We start from the raw sequence: 21,067 nt of genomic DNA on the forward strand, positions 1-21,067 counted from the left end.
AGCCCGGGGAGGGGTCCGAGCACCGCCTGCCAGAGCCTCGGCCGGCCTGGTCTCACCTCGCCCTGAGGCAGCTGGCAGGACATGTGTCAGCAGGCCCGGCGACAGGGCACAGATCCCCAGGTCAGATCCCTGAGAGCATTAAATGCCAGCTGAGGTACAGGGACATAAATTGGGTAGCTTGAAGGAGAAGGAACTGAGGAAACCGAGGAAACCCTGAAAGATTGGTGAGGAGCTCTGGCGCAACAACAGCAACCACAGATGTGGCAGTGCACCCCTGAGGTGTTGTAGATTAAAACAGCTCCCAGGCCCCTGTGAGACTCCAAGGTCACTTTGCACACATAGAGAGAGGAACATAACTTATAAAAATTACACCCCAACACATAGTTCTGTATGAAGTGGCAGGTGATAGTGATACATTATCTGCAGAGACTTTAGCCTAGCCTCAAGAGTCCTGCTAGTTGCCTTTGCCAAAGTCTTTTTGCAGCATTTTGAGCGTCCGTATTTAGGCCATCTTTTAATCGGTGCATTTGGATTGATCCCAACAGAAATCGCAATTTACTAAACATCTTGGAGGCAAGCTTCATGCAAAGCCCACGGAATTGAGTAACAAAGCCCCTTGATTACTGAGCAGACTGTTTGTAGGTTTTTTTTTGTGAAGGCCAGTATGCAAAGAGGCAGTTACTGGTTTAATGATCATCCCAGAACAATCCACAGTGTTCTGTGGTGAAATATGGAAGTAAGAAATTTTTAGTTTGACTTGCAGAATGAGCAGAGTGAGTCACAGAGAAGCTATCAGAAAAACCCACGTGTACAAGGAAGCACTGAGACCATCTCTTTTCAAAAACGATTCAGCAAATGCATGCAGTAGCATTCACGTTTAGTTTGAGGTTACTCTGATTTACCCCAACTGTGAAATGGCTTCAGGAAATGCTCCTGTTTAGCTTTTCCTCTTGCATATTAGAAGTAATTATTATGACTACAAAATCAAATAACTCCTCTGTCCAAGTCTTGTTTCTCTTCATCCCTCAGCTAACTTCTTACATCATCACTGCTACCTACAGCAAAGACAGCAGAAACATCTATTGGCTAATACCTCATACAATCTACCCACAGCCTGGCACATTACATTCCTGCAGGATTCTTTCAGTACAGGAAAAAAAAAGCAGCAGGAGAAGGCAGCATACAGCAGGAAAATAATGGCCCAGTGACAGGAACAGATGCAGGATAGACTGAATTTAAGCTGGGTTTCTGAAAGAGAGGAACTGGTGCCACTGATACTATTGCTGACCATAGAACAGCTGTGCTAAACAGGGACAGACCCTCTTCTTGGCAATCACTGTGGATTTTAGATGTGTCAACAGCAGCATCCAATAAATTTAGAACCCAAAATATGGAGAAAATAGGCAAGTGAGGCCTCCTCTGAAAAGAAAACAAGAAAAGAGAAACAGTAGTTCATTTAATAGCAGGATCCAAGTCTAGTAATGCTTGTTCCTGCTCTGCCTCAGCCTCACCCAAAGGTGGGGGGTGCACACATTTAATGGCAATAAGAGAAGATCGCAAAAAGGGCACAAGAGAGATGAAATTGTATTAAGTCATTTGGGCAGGGCAGTTTTGTTTAACTGTCATTTAAACTTATGTATAAACAGTCAGAGTACGTGAATGGTTAGGTGGTTACAAGATAGACAGCAGAAACCAAAAACACCCTTTTTTTTCCTTAACAGAAACCCAGTAACTTGTCATATAGAACAGTTATATGTGGATCTATTGTGATGGTTCTATTTCTTTCTGTCTCCACTGCTACATATGAGAAAGTTCACAGTCTGAGGCACTTGAAGATATCTAGACTAAAACCCAAAGCAAAACAATTAGAAACTAGAGATGCTGAACAGCCATCAATAGAAATACTGTTCTGATCTTGATCAAATTTGAAATGAAGTAGCACAGTGCATTACATATAGCACACTACTAAGAAGATTACAAAGTTAAGAGGCTATTGTTTCTTAAACTACTATTAGAGCACTGGCTTTGCTTCCTTTTATCCAGGGTGAGACCTTTCATTTAGAGCTGGTGGAAGCTATTTGGACATACATACTACAAGTTTATGTTTTAGGGAGGTTTCGTAATCTTATTTCTTATTAAATCAAAAATAAAAGACCTGAGGAAATTAATGCATTCCTTTACGCTTTAAAGAATAAAGTCTACAACCTACAGACTCTCAATACTTACCAGTCTCCCAAAGAGATGTTCCTAAATTTTAATCTTCTGAGGCAACAAATGCTCTCCATCCCAAATGGTGACAAGATTAGGCTTTAACTACATGTGAAGTGTCTAGCAAAATCTCATCAACATTTCAAAACTTAAAGCTTTTAAGGGAACAACTTATTAAGCACCCATCTAGAACCAAACAGAAACTTCAAGCTGAGAAAATCTTCTAAACCCAACACATTTACTATATCTATAACCCCTCATTTAACAATATATGTATCATCTTTCTTGTACCTGCTCCTAACCCATCAACATACTTCTTAGAAAATATCTTGACCTATCCAAAACCCCAACACATCCCTATCTTCTCCCAAAAAGAGTCTTTCTCTCTGTATTTATAAGAAATCTACCTGATGTGTCTCACCTGCATCACTGAGTCATCAGTTAGTATTTTGCTCCTCTCTCCACAGCTGATACCTGATAAAAGTGAATCAAAGGGATTCTGACATACAGGGTTCCTCTCACATGTCAGTAGTATTTTCACCAAGGTTTAAATATCTAGCCTCACATTTTTGTGTCTTCTTCACATAGAAATATTCTCTTTTAACAAGGTTAAACTTTGAAAGAGTGAGTTCTATTTTCTGATATGCACGTGCCATCTTTACCCTGAAAAAGCTTGAGAACATTTTATAAAAACTTTGGGGTTAGCATAGCACTGATACTGTAAAAATATTTACTTCTTATTGCTAATACTTGCTGTTGTCTGCCTGTTTCACTGAAGTGCCACCATACTGTCTGTATCCATGCCTGGATGTTACAGCTCTCGTCTTGCACTGGCCATGTGTTTGGCCATGAGACAGAGGATTCTGGGACTAAATGTCTTCTCCCTTTAGGGCAGATGGTTTCAGCTTGGACAATTACATACCTGTTTGCAATAGTATAAAGTTACCAGATCCACAGTGCTCTTGGCAATCATGGAGGCTTACAAAGTAATGAAATCACTTATAATTCTTCAATTATGGAAAAAAATGATGCATGCATTTGTAAAACAAATTTGGTGCTGTGAACTTGAAGTAAGTTCATTCACAGGAAGGAGTACCCCTCAAGTGGCACTTGGGCCCTCCTGAATTATATTTACAGTTTCATAAATGGGAAGTATCTGCTGCTAAAGTGTTTTGGTTGCATTGAGTGGAACTGTCTCATCTTCCCTGACTATAAGCCACCCAGGCTGTCTTCTGTTGACCTGGCTGATGGAAGCTGTTGTGATTTCCTCCAGTGAGAAAGGCAGTTCAGCTGCCCAGTGAGCATATTCAGATTAGCCATGTAACATGCTTTGATTGCTTGAAAACATGGAGGCGTTGCTTAGAAATTCATATAAACTACTGGCTGTTTAATTTCACACAGGTGACAAGGGGTGTTGGTTTTTGTCAGTTTGTGGGAGGATTACAGGGAGCCTTTTGTGGCAGAATGTGCTGGTGGCATTGAGAGGTGCGGTCTGCTAACAGTCACCAAATGCACCTCTCCTCTTCTTTAAGAGGGTGTGGAGTCTGTTAAAACAACAGGCCTAAGAGGCTGTGCTGGAAGACAGAATTCAAAAATAAAAAACAGCTTCCAGAAATACAATAAATTCTTAATAACATATATAACAAAATATGAAACAGTATGTAATCTCTGTGTCTGCACTTTTCCCTCAGGCAGGCATGGGGTGAAAGGCAATAGGTACAGGGGTGATACTGTCTGATTTCACAGATTTACAAAGGGAGCAAAGGAAACTGTGTCCTCCCTTGAGCTTCTGATTTTTTTCCCTGCTCGGGCAGGAAAGCTACGATAAGCATTGGACTCCAAAACGAGTTATAGTTAAATGTATATTTGGAGTCGGGAGGTGGAAAGAAATTTGCAGCCCCCTGCTTCAGGTTAGGTAGGGAACTGAGGGCCTCCAGAGCTGGAATTAGACTGGGGTCCTGCTCATTGTGGGAGACAGGTGAGGGCTGGGGCCATGACAAGCTATAATGCAACGCTTGTTGGCAATGGGGAGGGAACTTCCTTGTTTTGTCATTCCCCTGTTCAGGAGGGTGTGAGTCCTTCCCTATCAAAATCCTCAAGCCCTCCTGTAAAGTCGCACTGAAGTGTAGTCTATGGAAGTAACTGCAGCTTCAGTCCTTGCAATCATGGGCTTGTCCACTGCAGAAGAGGAAAACAGCCACAGGCATGGATCCAGCAACAGAGACAAACCTGTCCTTCTTTTGTTATGCTCTATGTCACATGAAATCATCTTCCAGCTGTGCTCAGAAAGGGTAGAGGTGTGCTGGTGGGAGGCCAGCACCTGCAGGTGTGCTGTGCTTCTCCCAGGAGGTGGCACCTCAGTGGCACGGATGGGAAAACAGCCTTCCCCATGCCCACATTCCTCTACTTTCAGATGCTGCTTCTGGGAGGTCTGAAGGAACATGGTCACAGCTTGGCCAAATTAGCATAAAGTTTATGTGACATACTTCTCTGTCAAGGGGGGGGGCTGCTGTTCCTTGAGGAATCAATAACCTTTGGGAATGAGATACTAGAGCTGTCATGCCTGTAGCTGATGCATTTTGATTTCTTGCTATATCTGGGAATATCTAGGCCTAACAGGGGGAAAGCTTCATAATTAGTGATCCCTGTGACCATCTTGTGCTGGAATTTTGAAGTCCAATTAAGAAGGGAAAGAAAATTTTTTAGATCTTTTCAGTTTTTCAGATTTAAAATGTGTATCTCTATGTGTTTGCTTGTGTCTCAATAGTTTAACACACCTCATGGTCCGCAGAATTGGAAAAATATCCTTTATGGACAGTTGATAAGTTAATTCTTGTAACTCATGGTGTATATAACTTTCATACAAGGCTTTGCATTACTAGAAATTGTCCAAACTCTCAAAGCATTTATATTCGGTAACATAAAAGTTGAAAATCTTGTTACATGCTTATGAGTTGTTTAAGGACAGATAGATGCACAGTTTGGATTACTATTTGAATTTCATCATGCCTCCTTCTGAGTGATTCCTGAGGAAGATTGTTACTGCCTCAGTTTCCAAATTCCTCAAGGAACTGAATCCCAGAACCCAACTGTTATCAGACTTTATTTGTTTTGATTATGGCCTATTTATCTTATGCAAAACAGAGAGGAAATTTTGCTTCATTAATGATTTTTGCAAAGAAATCTGTTATATTTGAAACTGAAGAAAGGGGGAAAAAAGCAACCAGAAATCTATATATGGAATTTGTTCAGGCATTAGTCCAAAACAATAAAAGTCATCAGGTACATTAGCACAAGTAAGGATGGTAAATTTGAATAGCGTTCTCTGAAGAATGTCAGAGTTCATTTCATTTCAATTCAGTTTAGCATTAATCTATTTTGTTTTACATTGATGGTTGCCTCAGTTGAATTAGAGAAAAAAAAAGTGAGACAATGATTAGAGTTGTCATAGTGATAGATGAAGTATGAAAGCCTAAACAGAACAGAAGAAAATTAGAGATAATGAGCTCCATGCCACAGAGAATGGTTGGAATAGACTTTTTGGGAAAGATTCCTAGGCAGGTATGTCTGTCTGACATTTCTTGGCGATCATCATGACTTCTTGTTTTGCATTGTTTTTCATGACAGATACATATTTTTCTCCGTGTGGCTTGTTAAACTCAGAAGAGGACCCTCTCTCTTGTAAGTGAATATGTAGAATCCTATAACTATTTTTGCTTTTAAAAAAATCTGTATTTCCTCAGTCGCCAGTTTCTTTTCCTGCTTTTTGGTTAATACACTATATGTGAGTTGATTGTTGCTCATTACTGAAATACATAGCTTTGGTACTCTGATGTTCTGCATTGTAATTTTTAAAGCTCTGGGAGAGAGGGCAGCGTATCTGTTTAAAGAGGGCATGTGGGATTCTGCATGTTTTGTGCAAAAGTAACAGGATAGCATTTCAATCTCCTTTACTGTTAAAGGTGTCAAATCTGATAGGAGAAATTATTTTTTCGACCTTTTTCTAAGCTAATTACAATGCTAATGTGATCAGAGTTAATTTAGCACCATATCCTGGTTGTTTATCCATTCCCTTAGCTCAAGACTTGCTTTTAATCCTCTCCCATCTATTTTTTTATATTGGAGCAGCTGAAGAAAGTTCCAAAGCAAGAGATTCCCATGAAAATGCAAATTCAATAAAAACTTAAACTTTTAAGATGTCTCCTTCTTCACACATGGCTGAAATAAAGAGTGCTAACTGTTGAGAACTTCACTGGTATTTTGGTGGTGACTTTTTTTTTTACTGGTTCTCTTTGCAGCCACAAGTTACAGTGTCTTATGGAGTAAGATCTTGTGATCTTAAGATCAAATAGTTTAAAATGTCTTCTGCTTACATTCTCTAGGTTGTGACACTGAGGGCCTGTTTTTTTCCAAATACTTAGTAGTATTAAAAGATTCAGAAACACTGAATAACTGTAGTAACTTGAAACACTGAAAAAGCATGAGACAACCTTGGAGCTGTTTAATGTAAACAGCCTGAGCAGTATCACACTGGTTTTAGAGCAGGGTTGGAATGCAGCACTCCAGGCTGACCAGACACTGATATACCATAATGAAGCCAGTCGAATGTGAATTATATTCCATTATAGTTCACCAGTCAGTCACCTGATATTATCTTCAACCCAGAGACATGGAATTCTGATCTGATCTAAAGAATGATTTATGCAATAGCAACTGCAGAGCACAGCTGGCAATTTTTCACGTTGCCCTTGATGTCTTTAAGAAGGTAATTGCTAGTGTAGGAGTCAGGAGACCTGGATGTCGGTTCTGGCTCACTCGTACGTCTCTGATACATAAGAAGCTTTGATTGAAGTGGCTACGTTCCCCCCCGCAACAGTTTGCTTTCCAGGTCAGTCTCTGAGGTCTTAGGGGCAGGATCCATCTCTTATACCGAGCACATGGAGGACCTAGCACCAGTGCTCTTCATCTCCTGTACTTACATGCTAGAACAATGACAGTAACAACAATATCAGAAAATGACAGTAACAACAATGTCAGACAATACAGTGCAGGCTTTATGGACAGGTGAAGTAACTTTGTTATAGCACTGGCACTTTCTTTTTCAGGAATACAACCCATCTGATTTTAGGCTTGTATTTCATTACCTCTTGTCATAGAAGTGAAAAAGAAAATACCTTACTGTGAAAGCCCTTCCTTCTCCTTCTCCTCCACGTATAAATAGATACATCAACAATATATGAGTACTTTTTCAGTGCAGAGTTTTGAAAATTCTAATCCTAAATTAGGGGAGGATTAACAAGGAGATCTGTTCTATTTTTCCATTCATTGCCAATATCTGTCTACCTCTATTTTATTTTCTAGCAAACAGGATATGAGCACGTTTCATCAGCTCACTCAAGCTACATACATTTTTGCTTCCCCATATTTCTATGTCATTGCTCCATCACACAAACTTGACTGTCCAGATTGTCTGGCCACTTCAGCATTTTCTTCAGATGTCATTTACAGCAATTTGCAAATCATGTTCTTTGCTCTGGTATGTGGCAAAAGCTGGTATGCTTCTCAGCGTTATCTGCAGCTATGGGCCAGCACATGATGCTAGCAGGAGCTGATAAAAAGCACGAGCACTCCATGGTGGAGAGTATTGCTCTCCAGATGCTCCTGTCTACTGTTTCATGACAGAAATTATCAGAAATTAATTAGAATCCCAGGAGTCTGTTGTAGATGCAGGGGTCTGTGGTGGACTGTTTTAGACCTCTAACTTACAGGGCTCTGAATCATCCTTGTGGATGTTCAGTGGCTGCATAGTAAACTTAGTATCTTAGGCTTGGTCCACAAACACAGTCAGTTCAATATCTCGATATACTGAAGCAGAGGGTGTGAATATCCACTTAGGCTATAAGCAGCCCAGCTAGAAGACAGAAAATATCCCCAAATTGTCTGCTGGATTTTCTGACATCATGGTGAAACGTCAGAGTTTGCCTTTGTTTTCTCAATTTGATTTTTGTTTTCTCATTTTGATCTTTCTCAGTCAAGACACATTCAGGACAAGATGACCTGTTGTGATAATCTTTTTAGGCTGACTGTCCAGAGCCACAAGCCTTTGAGCTATGAGAAACTTTTACAGTACTACCTTGCGCATTTGCATTCCTACTGCCTAATTTGTGGGACCTGGTTTCCAGATAAACAGAATTCATAACAGTGGTAGCTTTAGTCTGTGTCCTAGGATAGACAGAATAATTTTCTGCCAGAGTCCTCCATTCATTCCTCTCATTCAGTACTAAGAGAATCAGGTTCCTTACCTGTCTCAGATTATCTCTTTTAACAGGAAACAACTCCAGCTGATGAGCAGTAACATTTCATACTGGCAGATTTTTTGCTGCCACTGAGTTATCTTTAGTTTCAGTACCAGCCTACATCCTCATGCTTTATACATGTCCTAATACAAAAGATAATAATCAGAGCCATCCCACTAACCTCTTTCACCAGTCCATGCACACAGCCCTTAAGTCTGGCTGTTCTTGTGCCAGAGGTCATGAGCACTTGTGGCTCTAACCAAGAGTTTCTTATTACCTTAGTACAGATTTACCATTTAGCTATTTACCAGCAACACATCTAATTAGTGCTGGAGGTACTAAGGTGAGAAGTCTAGCTAAAGAAAGAAAAAAATGCATTGACAGTACCTGAATAGTACTGAAATAGACCTGAAAGTCACCAGACTTGGTGACCCCGTGGAGGATTTTTATTGCAATACTTTTCTAGTCAGATGTCTTACCTACAACTTCAAGACATGGCAACTTCACTAGACTCTCAAAGATTTTTAGAAAATATTTCAATGGTATGTAATGTCCCTATCTTTGGCTAGAGAAAAATGGAAAAAACCCTCTAATGTCAGTTTACATCAGTATTTTCATAATATATGCCACCATTCTAGTGTTCTCCATCATTTATTCACAGGAGTTCACAGTGGGTTGAAAGAGCACGGGAAGATAACCATATAAACCACTAGAAAAGTCCATGTGACTTTGTGTTAGAATTACAAGGATTAATTACAAGGAATAATTACTCCTGACTTCAGTTACAAAGAGAAAGGGGCTGTGGTCTATGCAGAAACTCTACATCCCTCTTCATTAGTCTCAATGTTTAAGTTTCCAGTTTTATCCTGGCCCTTGGCTAAGACTGTTGTTCTAAACTGATAACCTCAATAGAACATCAAAGTGAGTATCTTCTGCTTATGCATCGCCTAAAAAATAACATGCCCATTTTCTCCTTTCTGAAAGATGAGAGTTAAAGCCAAGGTCACAGGTAGCCTCCCATCAGTTTCAGTGGCCTTTGAATGATCTGGAGTGTTGAGTGGGTTTTTAATGTACTAAGAGCACCACTGAGCCTGAAGCCTCCCACAGCAGGGAATAAACCCCACTCCATCTCAAAACCAATCCATAGGCTCCTGTTCTGCTACTTGTGGTTTCATGGGACACAACAGTGACTGGGAACAGCATATAATACTGTTAAGAAATCCATCTGGCTAAGATTTACTTAACATTCAGTAGCTACTGCTATTTTGCCCAGAAATGCAATGCATTAGGGAACTGTGCAGTCAGGAAAAAGAAGTCCCTTGTTAAATACACTCATTATTTAGTATTATTTGATATAGAAATGCAGAGTATTTACCTTTTATGGTGTTTGCTTGGTTGGAAAATAGCACTCCATTTAAATACTTAATCTAGCATTTCATTAATCCTCAATTTTTCCTTTAGTTTTTTGTTGTTTTCAGCTTTATTATTCTTCCAGATGTACTGAGTGTAATAGGCAATTAGCATAAAAATAGTTCAGCCAGTTCATGTTATAAATCAAACTAGAGACTAGGGTTACATCAGTGTGTACTAGCAAATTAAACCAAGCCTCTGTCATCCAGAGGCCAGTTAGTTGAGTCTAGTCAGATCTCTGCTATGAAATTATTTTAGCTTCCAAAACAGGGTGCCTTCATCCAGTTTCCTATTTGGGAATGGTCCCTAGCCTCCCAAGATGTGCCTGAGAACTGTTGGGAACAATTTTGGTCCAAGGCAGAATCATGCCAGGGCCAAGCTAACAATTTCAAAGTAAAGATGGTAGAGTTCCAGTGCTTGCAAGCTGTGTCCTGGCACTGTTTAATTCCTTGGTAAAGAAGTAGCCTGTGAAAGACTTTCTCTTTGGTTGTTAATCAGTGTCACATAGTTACTTTACACATAAAGTCCAACAGCCTCTTCTCCTCTACAGGGAATGAGGGTGATTTTCTCAGCTCTGCTAGGAGAAAGAGCATGTACCAACATCATGGACCAACAAATCCTCTTGGTCCTTCCGCTGCAGAATGCAGTCCACCTGATGCTACAGCAACATTCAGCCAGCAGTGGAAAGGCTAGGCTTTTTGGTGTCTTGCCTTCAAAGGCAAGGACATGAGCTTCTTTCCTCATTTTCCATTCTTTTGAAGTATGAGTCTTACTCCAGCCCAACTACAGTACCAGATAGAAATGATCAGAAATGATACCCACATTCCAGTTCCAAAATTTTCTTCATGTGTAAGCCCAGCAAAGTCAGTCATTCATAAGTTTTAATTCTGGGAAAATATATTCTCTTAACTGACTACTCAAGTGTAAAAGACAAACTAGCTTAATAATGAAGATAATAAAGAAATAAGAGCAGAACAGAAATTTCTTCAGATCTGAAAGCTGCCAATTTATCAGAAGTGAACAGAAGCATTAATGATCACATTTAAATGACAGAATTTAACAGAGACACTGCTATGAAGCTTATACAGTCTTACAGTTTACCAGATTTGTTTCATTTGAAGGAAAAAGAGAGCCAGATTGTAGGGTAAATTCCAGTAACATGAGGCCATCTAGTGCATATTATCATTGTTGCAACTTTTGTCTTCCAGGCTACGTTTTGTTTTTTTTTTTCCTCTGGCCCTAGCTCCCGCACTATGATTATTTTCTGTAACTTGAGAAATATCTCATTTGTAAATAATGGGTGCAATAAACTTACTCTCTAGAAAGACCACTACAGACCAAAAAAAAAAGTTTATTTTAATAAACATGCAAACTAAGTAGCTAAACAACATATATGAGTCAGAATTGTACAAAGGTAGAAGAAAAATGAGCATTTAAAATTTAGCTACCAAACTGGAAGAGTCAAAGCACTGCCTAGGAAAGCTGAAGCCTTTGAAAAAGAAGTATCTGCAAAAGTCTCTGGGTAAATGAAAGAAAACACGTCACCAACAAGGAAAGCAGAGACAATGCCTGCACTGACTTGTGTCCACTAAAATCAGGTGGCATTGTGAGAAGATTTAAACTTTAGTCGTGGAGACAAACATATAATGAAGGTCTTGTGAAAACCAACTTGCTACAGAAACAGGAATGCTTCTGAGAATCCCAAGGAAAGGCTTTGCAGGGAGGATAGAAGCATCAATCCCAACACTCAGGAGCAGAGAGAAGCAGCAAATGACAGAGCACGGCTGAAAAGCCTACATTGTGCTTTGTTTGCCATCATCAGAACAGGCAGGATGAATGAAATTAAGTTAAGAGATTGTGATAAGGCAGTGTAAAGCTGTTCTTGGCGCTCTTCTCTGTCATGCAGAATTCATTCAGCATTTCCCTGCTTGCTTCATATGTAAGGCACCCCTACTTCTCCTGCAAAGGAAAGGAAGGACATGGACATTGCAGCCAGTAAGCTTAACATTATGAACTAAAATCTCTCTGAAGTCCTCAGCCAACAACTTGCTAACAGAGAATACACTATAAACATTTGTAGCAGACCAAAAGACACTGATCTGTAAACAATTTTCTTCTAAAAATTATGTATTTTATTCATAAAAAGCAAGATATTTCTGGTACCACTTTTGAATTCTTATATGACCTGATTTGGGTCCAGGTGCCTTGTTAGCCTAGTGTTGCTCACTGGACTTTTTTCTTTACTGTCCAGCTTCTACAATTTCTGCTAGAATAGGAAGTTGTTCACACAAATATCAAGGTCATTTGTTTAGATCAAGTGGAACCTATTGGTGGGAGAAAAAATTAGTCTATAAAGATTAACCAAAAAAGCAGAGGAGTAGCGACCCTGAAAAAAATGATAGCACTTAGGTGGAATGGAAATACCAGATAATCTCAGATTTTGGCTTATTCAGGAGTAATTATGTAGTATTGTACTTACAGGACTGCTTTGCAGAAAGAACATTTGTTGTTATATGTTTTCCCGTCAGAGCCACAAAAAGGTTGATAGAGTTTTTCACAGTAAATAGGTCTTCCTCTCTCTAACCTCCTGTATTCACTGCAATCTACCTGCAAATACAGTATCATTTTCCTTTGAATCCATCTTTCTCACATTCTCCATTCACCTACAGAAATAATGAATATATGACATTTTGGGACAAGCTTGTCTATTGCTCTAGAGCAGCACAGTCAATGGGGCTCCACCATCTATATTAGCTGAGCCTAAGCCTCAAAAAAGAAACGTTCCTTCTGAGAGAGACGTGTGTGATGGTACCCATGGCAGGTACTGAGCCCCTTTAGGGACTTCACTGTTTGTCTGAATGAGAATACAGTCACTGGAGAAAATACAACCCCTTTTCCATCTACGGAAAATTCAGGTGAGATTAGTTCTCAAGGATGTGAAGGGTTTCTGTCTCTCTATTGCACGAGTATCAGCTCTTGATGCTTTTTATACTGGTGAAAGGATCTGCCCAGGCAGAATTAAGTGAAGTCCTACTTAAATATTAGCATGAAAACAAATTGTTGAAAGGCCCTCATGTGATAGTGGGACTGTATTCATTACAGCCTCATATATGAGAATGGGAGTACAAACTCATAAAAGAAATGACTGAAAGTGTCCTGGTTTTGGAGCTCAATCTTCTCCTGTCAAGTGAAGGTCATTCCTGGTATTTGACAAGCAAAGAGTTCCTTGTGCAGTGCACATATTCTATTTAATATGCTGTTTGTCCCCCTCAAAAGCCAAGGGTTTGCTTGCCTAGGAAATCACCTGTTCTTATCGGTGCTGTTCTAACTAAGATTGGTTCAGCTCTTTTTGCTGCTAGTTTAGTGACAATTTGAAGCATATTAGTCTTTGGAGGGACACTATGACTAAAGCTTTTCCTTTCTGAAGATCTAGCCAAAATATGTATTATAAATGTATATATTTAAAACAGAACCCAGCTTTGCTGTTCTCTTGTTCTGGCTTGGATTTTTCCCCTTCATTCCAACTCTCAGTGAAGGACAGGAGTATGACTTCAGCCAAAGCCTCAAATTTATTACAGATTATGTGATTAGTTTTATGCTAGTCATTGCCCAGGATCTGCAGGTGGGTGAAGTGAGGAGCTGTGTGTGGTCAGCCCCTTCAGCAGCCCAGCCCCTGTGCCATGGTTCAGGACAGACTTGAAGGTCTCCACTGGCAAAAAGAGTCATTAGCCAATCACTCTTTTGGGTATTATGGGCTTAAATCCAGTGTCCCATTAAAAAAAAAAAAAAGCATATGGGATGTTAGTTTACATAGGTTTTTCCTTCATTTGGTCCTTCCCCTCTCCTCCAAAGCCCTGGCTGCTCACACATTTCAAACTCTGTGGTGGGAAGCAGGAGGCAGCACACCTAGCCCCAATTGCAAAAGCAGGTCAGAGACCTGCTGTAGCTGACAGGTTTACACAACATATCCCAGCACAGGCAGTGGGCATGGGAGGGAATCTCTGCAGCTTGTAACTTATCATTTTAAAACTGGTCAGCCACCAACTTGTGAGAGGCAAGGGCCACCTAATAAAAAAAGCTAGAAACTAGGTGAATTTACCTCATATATATATGTGTAACAGCTGGTGAAGTGGGGGAGATACTTAGTTTGGTGTGGAGAGTGGAACAGGCTCTTCCTGGAAAAGTATGTATGTCTTGGTGTGGTTTTAGGCATCAGAGGCTGTATATGTTGTGCTAGTATGGGACCAGATCTGTGTGTGTATGAATTTCCACTCCCTGCTACTGTCCACTGGATTCCAAAAGGGCTTGTCTTTGCTCATCTAAGGAAGGAGTTTTGTTCCTTGGTGCCTCATTTCTTTCAGAGGTTGACCCCAGGATGGACACCCCAGCATAGTCAGAGAAAAATTAAAATTAAAAAAAAAAAAATTAGAATCTGAAAGTCACCAAGAAAGCCTTATAGTGTCATCACCAGATAAACATTTAAAAAAAAAATCTTGATTTCTCTGACTTAAAATTTGGCCTTGCCCAATTTCTTGCCCAGAATGCATTACAGGTAAAAACATCTGGAAGTTGTCAGAGCAACTAAATGGAAAACACATCTCGCAAACTCAGGGATTTCTCTCTGAAATGTCGATACTTTGACAACATTTAATTAATGTTTTTTTTTTAATTAATGTTTTTTTTCTGACCTCATGTTGTTACAAGCTATTTTTATCCAGAAATAAAGGAGAAAATTACTCACCTCATTCTCTCTGGCAGCATCTGCAATATAAACAGAATCACAAAAGATAAAATAAAAAATACTGCTGATGAACATTCAGTTTGCAGTTGGGATGGTTTCATTAGTACCAGCCTTTCCAGCAACACCAAGTCTCTTACCTCCTTGAAAGGAAATCCTGACATGGTTTTTCAGTGTTTAATAATATGCAGGTGTCAGGACCTATTAAACAAGTGGATCTTACTGTATTGTTTACCTTAGGAATCTGTGTCAGCAACTATAACAGCCTTTGTTGTCGGAGAGAATGAAGGCTGTTGTTCCCCTTTTCACCAGAGGAAGACTGAAGACCCAGGACTCAATATTATGGTCCATGGCCAGTGTGTTCAGGATGAACCAGTTGTTGAGCATGACTGGGTTTTAATTCCCAAGTTTATTAAAAAAAAAATGGTATGTGGGTGTAAGTGAATCACATGGTCCTTTATACTTTGATTTTCTGTCAATAATGAGGATATCTTCATTAAAATATAATACTAAATATATATAATAATGATAATGCAATTTGGATCATAATACCATTTTTAAAAGTGTTTTTGCTTGCCAATCAATATGGATTCTAAACTATCTGGCAGAAGGATTGGCTCCTATTTTGTATACACATGGCATCTAATATAATATGGAGCCCTGTTCTCAGGTGGGGCTTCAAAAAGCTCCTTCAAAACAATGATAATTATGCCTCCCAGAAAGTAATCAAGTAACATTGGCATGTCTCCATTATGGTGACACATTTGTTACTTTCTTCAGGAATGTATTTTGTTCTTCTCCTGTCCTGTAATCGTCATTCTGTGGCTTCCAAGGGATAAATGTTATCAGACACAGGCTTCTGTGTAGAAGGAGCAAGAAGAAAATGCATTATGATATAAAAGGCAATACAGCTCTAGCACTTGTCTTTCTGACAAAATGTAGCTTTTTTGATATTTAAAGCCATTAAGCTTTCCACTGAAGCTTCCTTCCACAGAGCTGCTTACATCTTCTCATCAAATAAAGTTGTCCAAGGTAAATAAAAACTAGCATCAATAATGCTCCATGTCAAGTTTCAGTCTATGTCACCAGAAGTTTGACTGAGTTTTTATTATTCTGGAATTGGATCAGATTTAACTCACTTCCATATAAACATTAAGATGTTATTTTTTCTCTGATAACCTTTTAGTATCCACTATGTATTTGTGAGTGAATGCAAAAAAGTATTGATCCATGAAGTTTTAATGCAGACAAGGTAAACTAGAATGTTCAAGGAAGGGATTTGCTGGAATTCTTACAAAAGCAGTATTTATTTTTCACTGTTCTTTGTGTTTGAAAGAACAGTTTCCATCAAAAGCAATGCCATATCATTGAAATTCACATTTTCCACAAGAATTTTGATTTCAAGACAGCTTTCAAAGCTATTCAAAATGGAAAAATATTATTTTGTTTCATAATTTTGGCTTGAACATTTTCATTTTTTTGCTTCTTTAACATTCATTATGCTATTGAACTTGCTATACTAGTAGCAGAGAAAGTTTAGACTCTCCTCTTTCAGTTATTCTAAATGTACTTATTTTTCTATATCTTTCTTTTCATTACAAGATTTTATTAAAAAAAAAATTACCAAGTGAAGGCTCAAGAAATTCATTTCAGCTCCCTATTTTACCTGCGCAACCTATTTCACCTAAAGCAACCTGCGCCTCAAAGCTCTCTCAAACTAACATCATAAAGAGGTTATCTACGGCCATATTATGTGGCCTGTGCATAATCAACTATCTCCTGCTTGGTCAGTTTAGCAGGAGAAGAACCTCATCAGCTCCAGACTCCCTGCTCAGATAGAAGAAAAAAATAAGTAGGTAAAACCCTGCTTTAGTTCTGAGACTTTACAGTTCACTTTTTAGTCACAATGCAGGATGCAGCTCTGATTCACACTGCCATCAACGTTTCAGCTACTCAAGTTGGCAACTGTAAAGCTGGTGCAATATTGCTTGCTAAATAGTGCACAAGCATAAAATTTCACTTGCTCTCTGCCACCTAAGTCCAGCAGTCATTGCTTACTATCCCAGTAGGCTGAGAAGCTTGCAGTGTTTGAACATTGAAACTATAATATATCAGGAAGTGAAAAAGGTTACTCACTTGCTAAGCAAAGAACTGCCAGGGTGAGGAGCACAAAGATGCCTGTTATCTTCATGGCAGACGTGGTTTCTTGACCTGTTTCACAGCCAGTCTGTGCTCTAAGTATTCCAGTACACTTAGCTTAAATGTGTATTCGTGTATCTGTGAGAGCACATATATATACATGCACACACAAAGAGCAGGAACCTTGATGATGAAATCCTCCTTGTAGAGAAGATAATTAGAAGAAGGTGTTGCCCATGGGTAGCGTCAATAAGAATGTCTTCTGTACAACATGAAGGTCATCAGCACAGGGCAAAGATGAGTGTCACGGCATGGATTGTGTTGATAAAGGAGATGTATTGTACTTTGGCTAATCCCCTTGCCTAATTATCCGTTCCATCTCTAACAAATTTAAGGAGTGACTCAGGAAGGTGGTTACTTATTGCTGTTCTATTATTGCCATATTGAGCCTTAGAGCTGAACATAATTCCCAGGGAAAAAATAATTCTTACTGGGTGTGTTCCAAAAGATTCATACCAGTAGAGCTGAAAAGCTTAATTCCTCTTCTCTTTAAATTTTGGGTGCCCTTGTCACTAGCTGTGGATAGAGGCGATGCTGGTTAGTATGTCTGTGCGCTGAGCCCTTTCAGACTGCTCTGTGGTGGTAGCTGCTGCTTGGAAAAGTCTATTTTCACATGAATACCCTCACCTTCACACACAACCCAGAAGATCCCCAGTCTTTCACTATTCTTCTGCCTTTAAAGTTCCACCAGTTAAGAGATCAGAAACAACACTTTGTGACAGAAGGAGCAAAGATACCACATTGCACTGCCTAGGAAAAGAGAAGGGATGAGTTCGCAGCCATTGTGCATCCTGCTGAGTTACTGCCTCGTTTGCTGTCATAGAGATATGGAGAAGATCCCTCTGCCTGCCCATCTTCTCCTTTGTTGCTATTTCCAGCACAATAGGTGACATATCATGTAGGATTCTTTAAACAAATCCAACATACCAGTGTGTTAGCGACTTAATCAATAGGCATAATTTTCTGGCTTTTATAATACAGACCAGAGGTACAGTTACAATAGGAATCTTAGATCTGACTCTTAATTTTCATAAAGTTCAAAGTAACCTGGTGTCTTCATTTAGCCCACACCCAGGGCTAAACAATAACAGTTGTTCTATCACCCAATGTCCCCTCCCCAACTGAAGAAGGGAATTGGGAAAAGGAGGGAGACTCGTGAGTTAAATTTAAACAGATTTAATAAAATAAAGAAACCAACATCAACAGTAATACAAACACACAAAATTATACTTATCCCACAGAATTGCAGCAAGTTGCTCCAGGAACAGCAATCATTGAGAATGAGAAAGATAAAGGTGAAGAAAGAAGAAAGCAAAACAGAAGCAGCCTCTTAGCAAGCTTTCCCTTTTATAGTGAACTTGATGTTAATGATATAGAATACACCTGTGGGCCAGCTGGGGTCAGCTGCCCTGGATTTAACTGATAATGGCCCTGATCACCGCGGCTGGCTACAAACTGAAACAAAATCTAACAGAAACTTGATTCTATAAATTTTATCCCCATGAAACCAGGGCACCTGGAGTTTTGAGCCTATAGTTTTGTTTGAACCTATCCTTCCAGAACTGCCTTCTCTTTAGCGATTTGCAATGTAGACGTGCAACTTTTCTCAATATGAAAGATCCCTGCACACCGCTACAATTCACAGTATTTCAGTGATCACCTTCCCTACATTGCAAGACAGTCTGGGGCTTTTTCCCCATGAAGGAGTTAGGGTCATATATGTTAATTTCACTAAGACAGAGAGACTGAAAGTTCTTACAGAAGAAGTAATATGTCAAGTAGACCTTGGGCCCCACTAACCCATGTGGAAACCAAGAGGGATACAGATCATCTCGTCTTTAAAGAATGTAGGTAATGAATAAATGGATGGTTTCTCATCACTTAATGGGACAAAAAGAATGTATGCCATCAAATTCCAGTTCCAGGATAGGTAAAGATCTGGTTTGAGGTGGAGGCCTGTAGATTTTTATTTTTCAAATGCCCTCACTTCAGTGATTTAATTTTAAATTTTAAACTTGGACATCTGTGCGGGTTCCTGTGAAGTGGAGACCACAAAAGACAGGCTGTGATTTAAATTGGGGTTGATCTGGATTCTGCTGCTTTGGGATGTCAGTGAAATTTTTGTTCTGGAAAGCCCGAAACTTTTCTGAAGAGCCTGGCATAGAGCATGTATAAACTCATGGAGAATATCCAGGACATGTTCATTGGTTGATGGGCAATTACCAACATGAGGCAACAAGAGCAAAACCCAAAGCAACCTAGAAGGTACTCCTAGTCTGAATGGTTTTGAGCAAACAAGACTCTTGAGGGTATCTTGAAACTATAAAACTGCAACTTGACAGAACTTGCAGGTTCCTTGACACTGGTATGAGGAAATCTGCCACTTTGGTTACACTGTCTTGCCTAATATGATGCTACAGAGTGACCTGTCTGATGCAACCTCAGTATCCATCCCATCCCTCTAGCAGAAGAATATAAACATCTGTTTGCAGTCTTCTGAGTTGATGTAGGAAGATTTTCAGAGGACTAGTGTAGGAAAGGAAGGGAGGACTTTTGGAGGTGGGAGGGGGCCATTAGCTGGGAGGCAGATGTTGGATCAGATTTTTCTTAGCATTTGAAAATTACTCTGCTACTGAAAGGATTCCTGATGCTTACTCTATGCCCCATAGCAGGAAAGCCATGGTGTGAATGTTTTCTTTCTGGTAATGTTTAGGCGTTTTGATTAGGGCTTTTGAATCAAATTAAGATTCATTTTCTGAGCAGTGGACCTTAAGCTTTGTTGGGCTTGCCCAGACCACTCAGATAGGAAGGACACAGTTCTGATGAGAAGGTGTGACATATTTTAGGGTGTGCAAATAGCAGCTCACTAAAGCAGGACACAGCAGGGGGTCAGACGAAGTTCTGGAGATTTTTGCGTTTTGATATATCAAAGCTGTCTTGAAGCATATCTGAATAGGCAGAATTCACATTAGGGAACTGGAGAAAACAGTGACCATTTGACTGAAAAAATGCTTCATCTGAGGTGTCTTTCTGTCCAAAGTTGCAGAGGCTTTTTGTTTGCCCTGGTAGTCTTCATACAGAGCTGGTCTGACAACCTGAGACCTGTCATCCTCAGGTAGGCCAAAGGTTCATCTAGGTGCTGTCTTCGAGAACGTTCACTGGCAGATTTAGAGGAGAATAGAGCAGTTCTTCTCTTGGTGGACAAGTTGAACATGAGTCAATGGTTTGCCCCTATAGTGAACAAGTCCAGCTCTGCATACTGGGCTGTGTTAGTAAGAACGTAATGATCAAGTAAACAAAATCTTTCCTGTTTCCCCCTGTTCAGCACTTACGAGGCTGCATCTGGAGTTCTGTGTACAGTTCTGGGCTCCCCAGCACAAGACAGACACTGAAATACTGGATCAAATCCAGTGAAGGACCACCAAGATGTTTAGAGGGATGAAGCATATGTCATACTAGGAAAGATTGAGAGAAGTGGTTTGTTCAATTTGAAGAAAGAAGGCAAGGTCTCATTGTTGTCTTCAGCTACTTTATAGGGATGTACAGAGAAGACAAGAGCCAGACTCTTCTTGGAGGTGCACAGTGAAAGGAAGAGAGAGAATAGGGCAAATTGCAGCAGGAGAAATTCCAATTAGATGTGAGGAAAACAAATTTCACAATGAGAGTAGTCACTGGAACAGGCTGCCCAGAGAGATTGTTGGAGACATCAAAAAAAAAAAGGATCTGTTCTAAACTGACCATGGTCTGGCAGTGGGGCAGGGATGTGGGGAACCAGGTGACCTCCATGGTCCATTCCAGCCTAAACTGGTTCTGAGTCTCATAGTTGAATGTTGACTGTTGCTGGCAGTCAGCTGCATAGGGACCCTGTGGCATATTATATTTGTCCTTGTGAGTTAACATTTCTAGATTTGACAAAGCAGACACAGACAATAGACCAGCACATTGGATTGATTTTAGCTACTCAAAAAAAATGTTGTTCATTGGAAAACAAGTGTTCGTATCTGTTTAGTAATAGCTGCTTCCCAGAGTTGGATAGGTAAGGCCTCTTTACCATACCTAAAACTAATTCTGAAATTTATGGTAAATACTCTGTTTGGATTGAAAAATTATGAGTTAAATTCTGGCTTCATCAGCACTCATACTTGTTTCCATGGAGCTGGGAGGTACTGTTTGAATACATGTATGTTAATTGTGGGCCTTTGATAGTTTTCTACTT

The sequence above is a fragment of the Nyctibius grandis genome, chromosome 10 (assembly GCF_013368605.1).
Source record: "Nyctibius grandis isolate bNycGra1 chromosome 10, bNycGra1.pri, whole genome shotgun sequence".
NCBI lineage: Eukaryota > Metazoa > Chordata > Aves > Nyctibiiformes > Nyctibiidae > Nyctibius > Nyctibius grandis.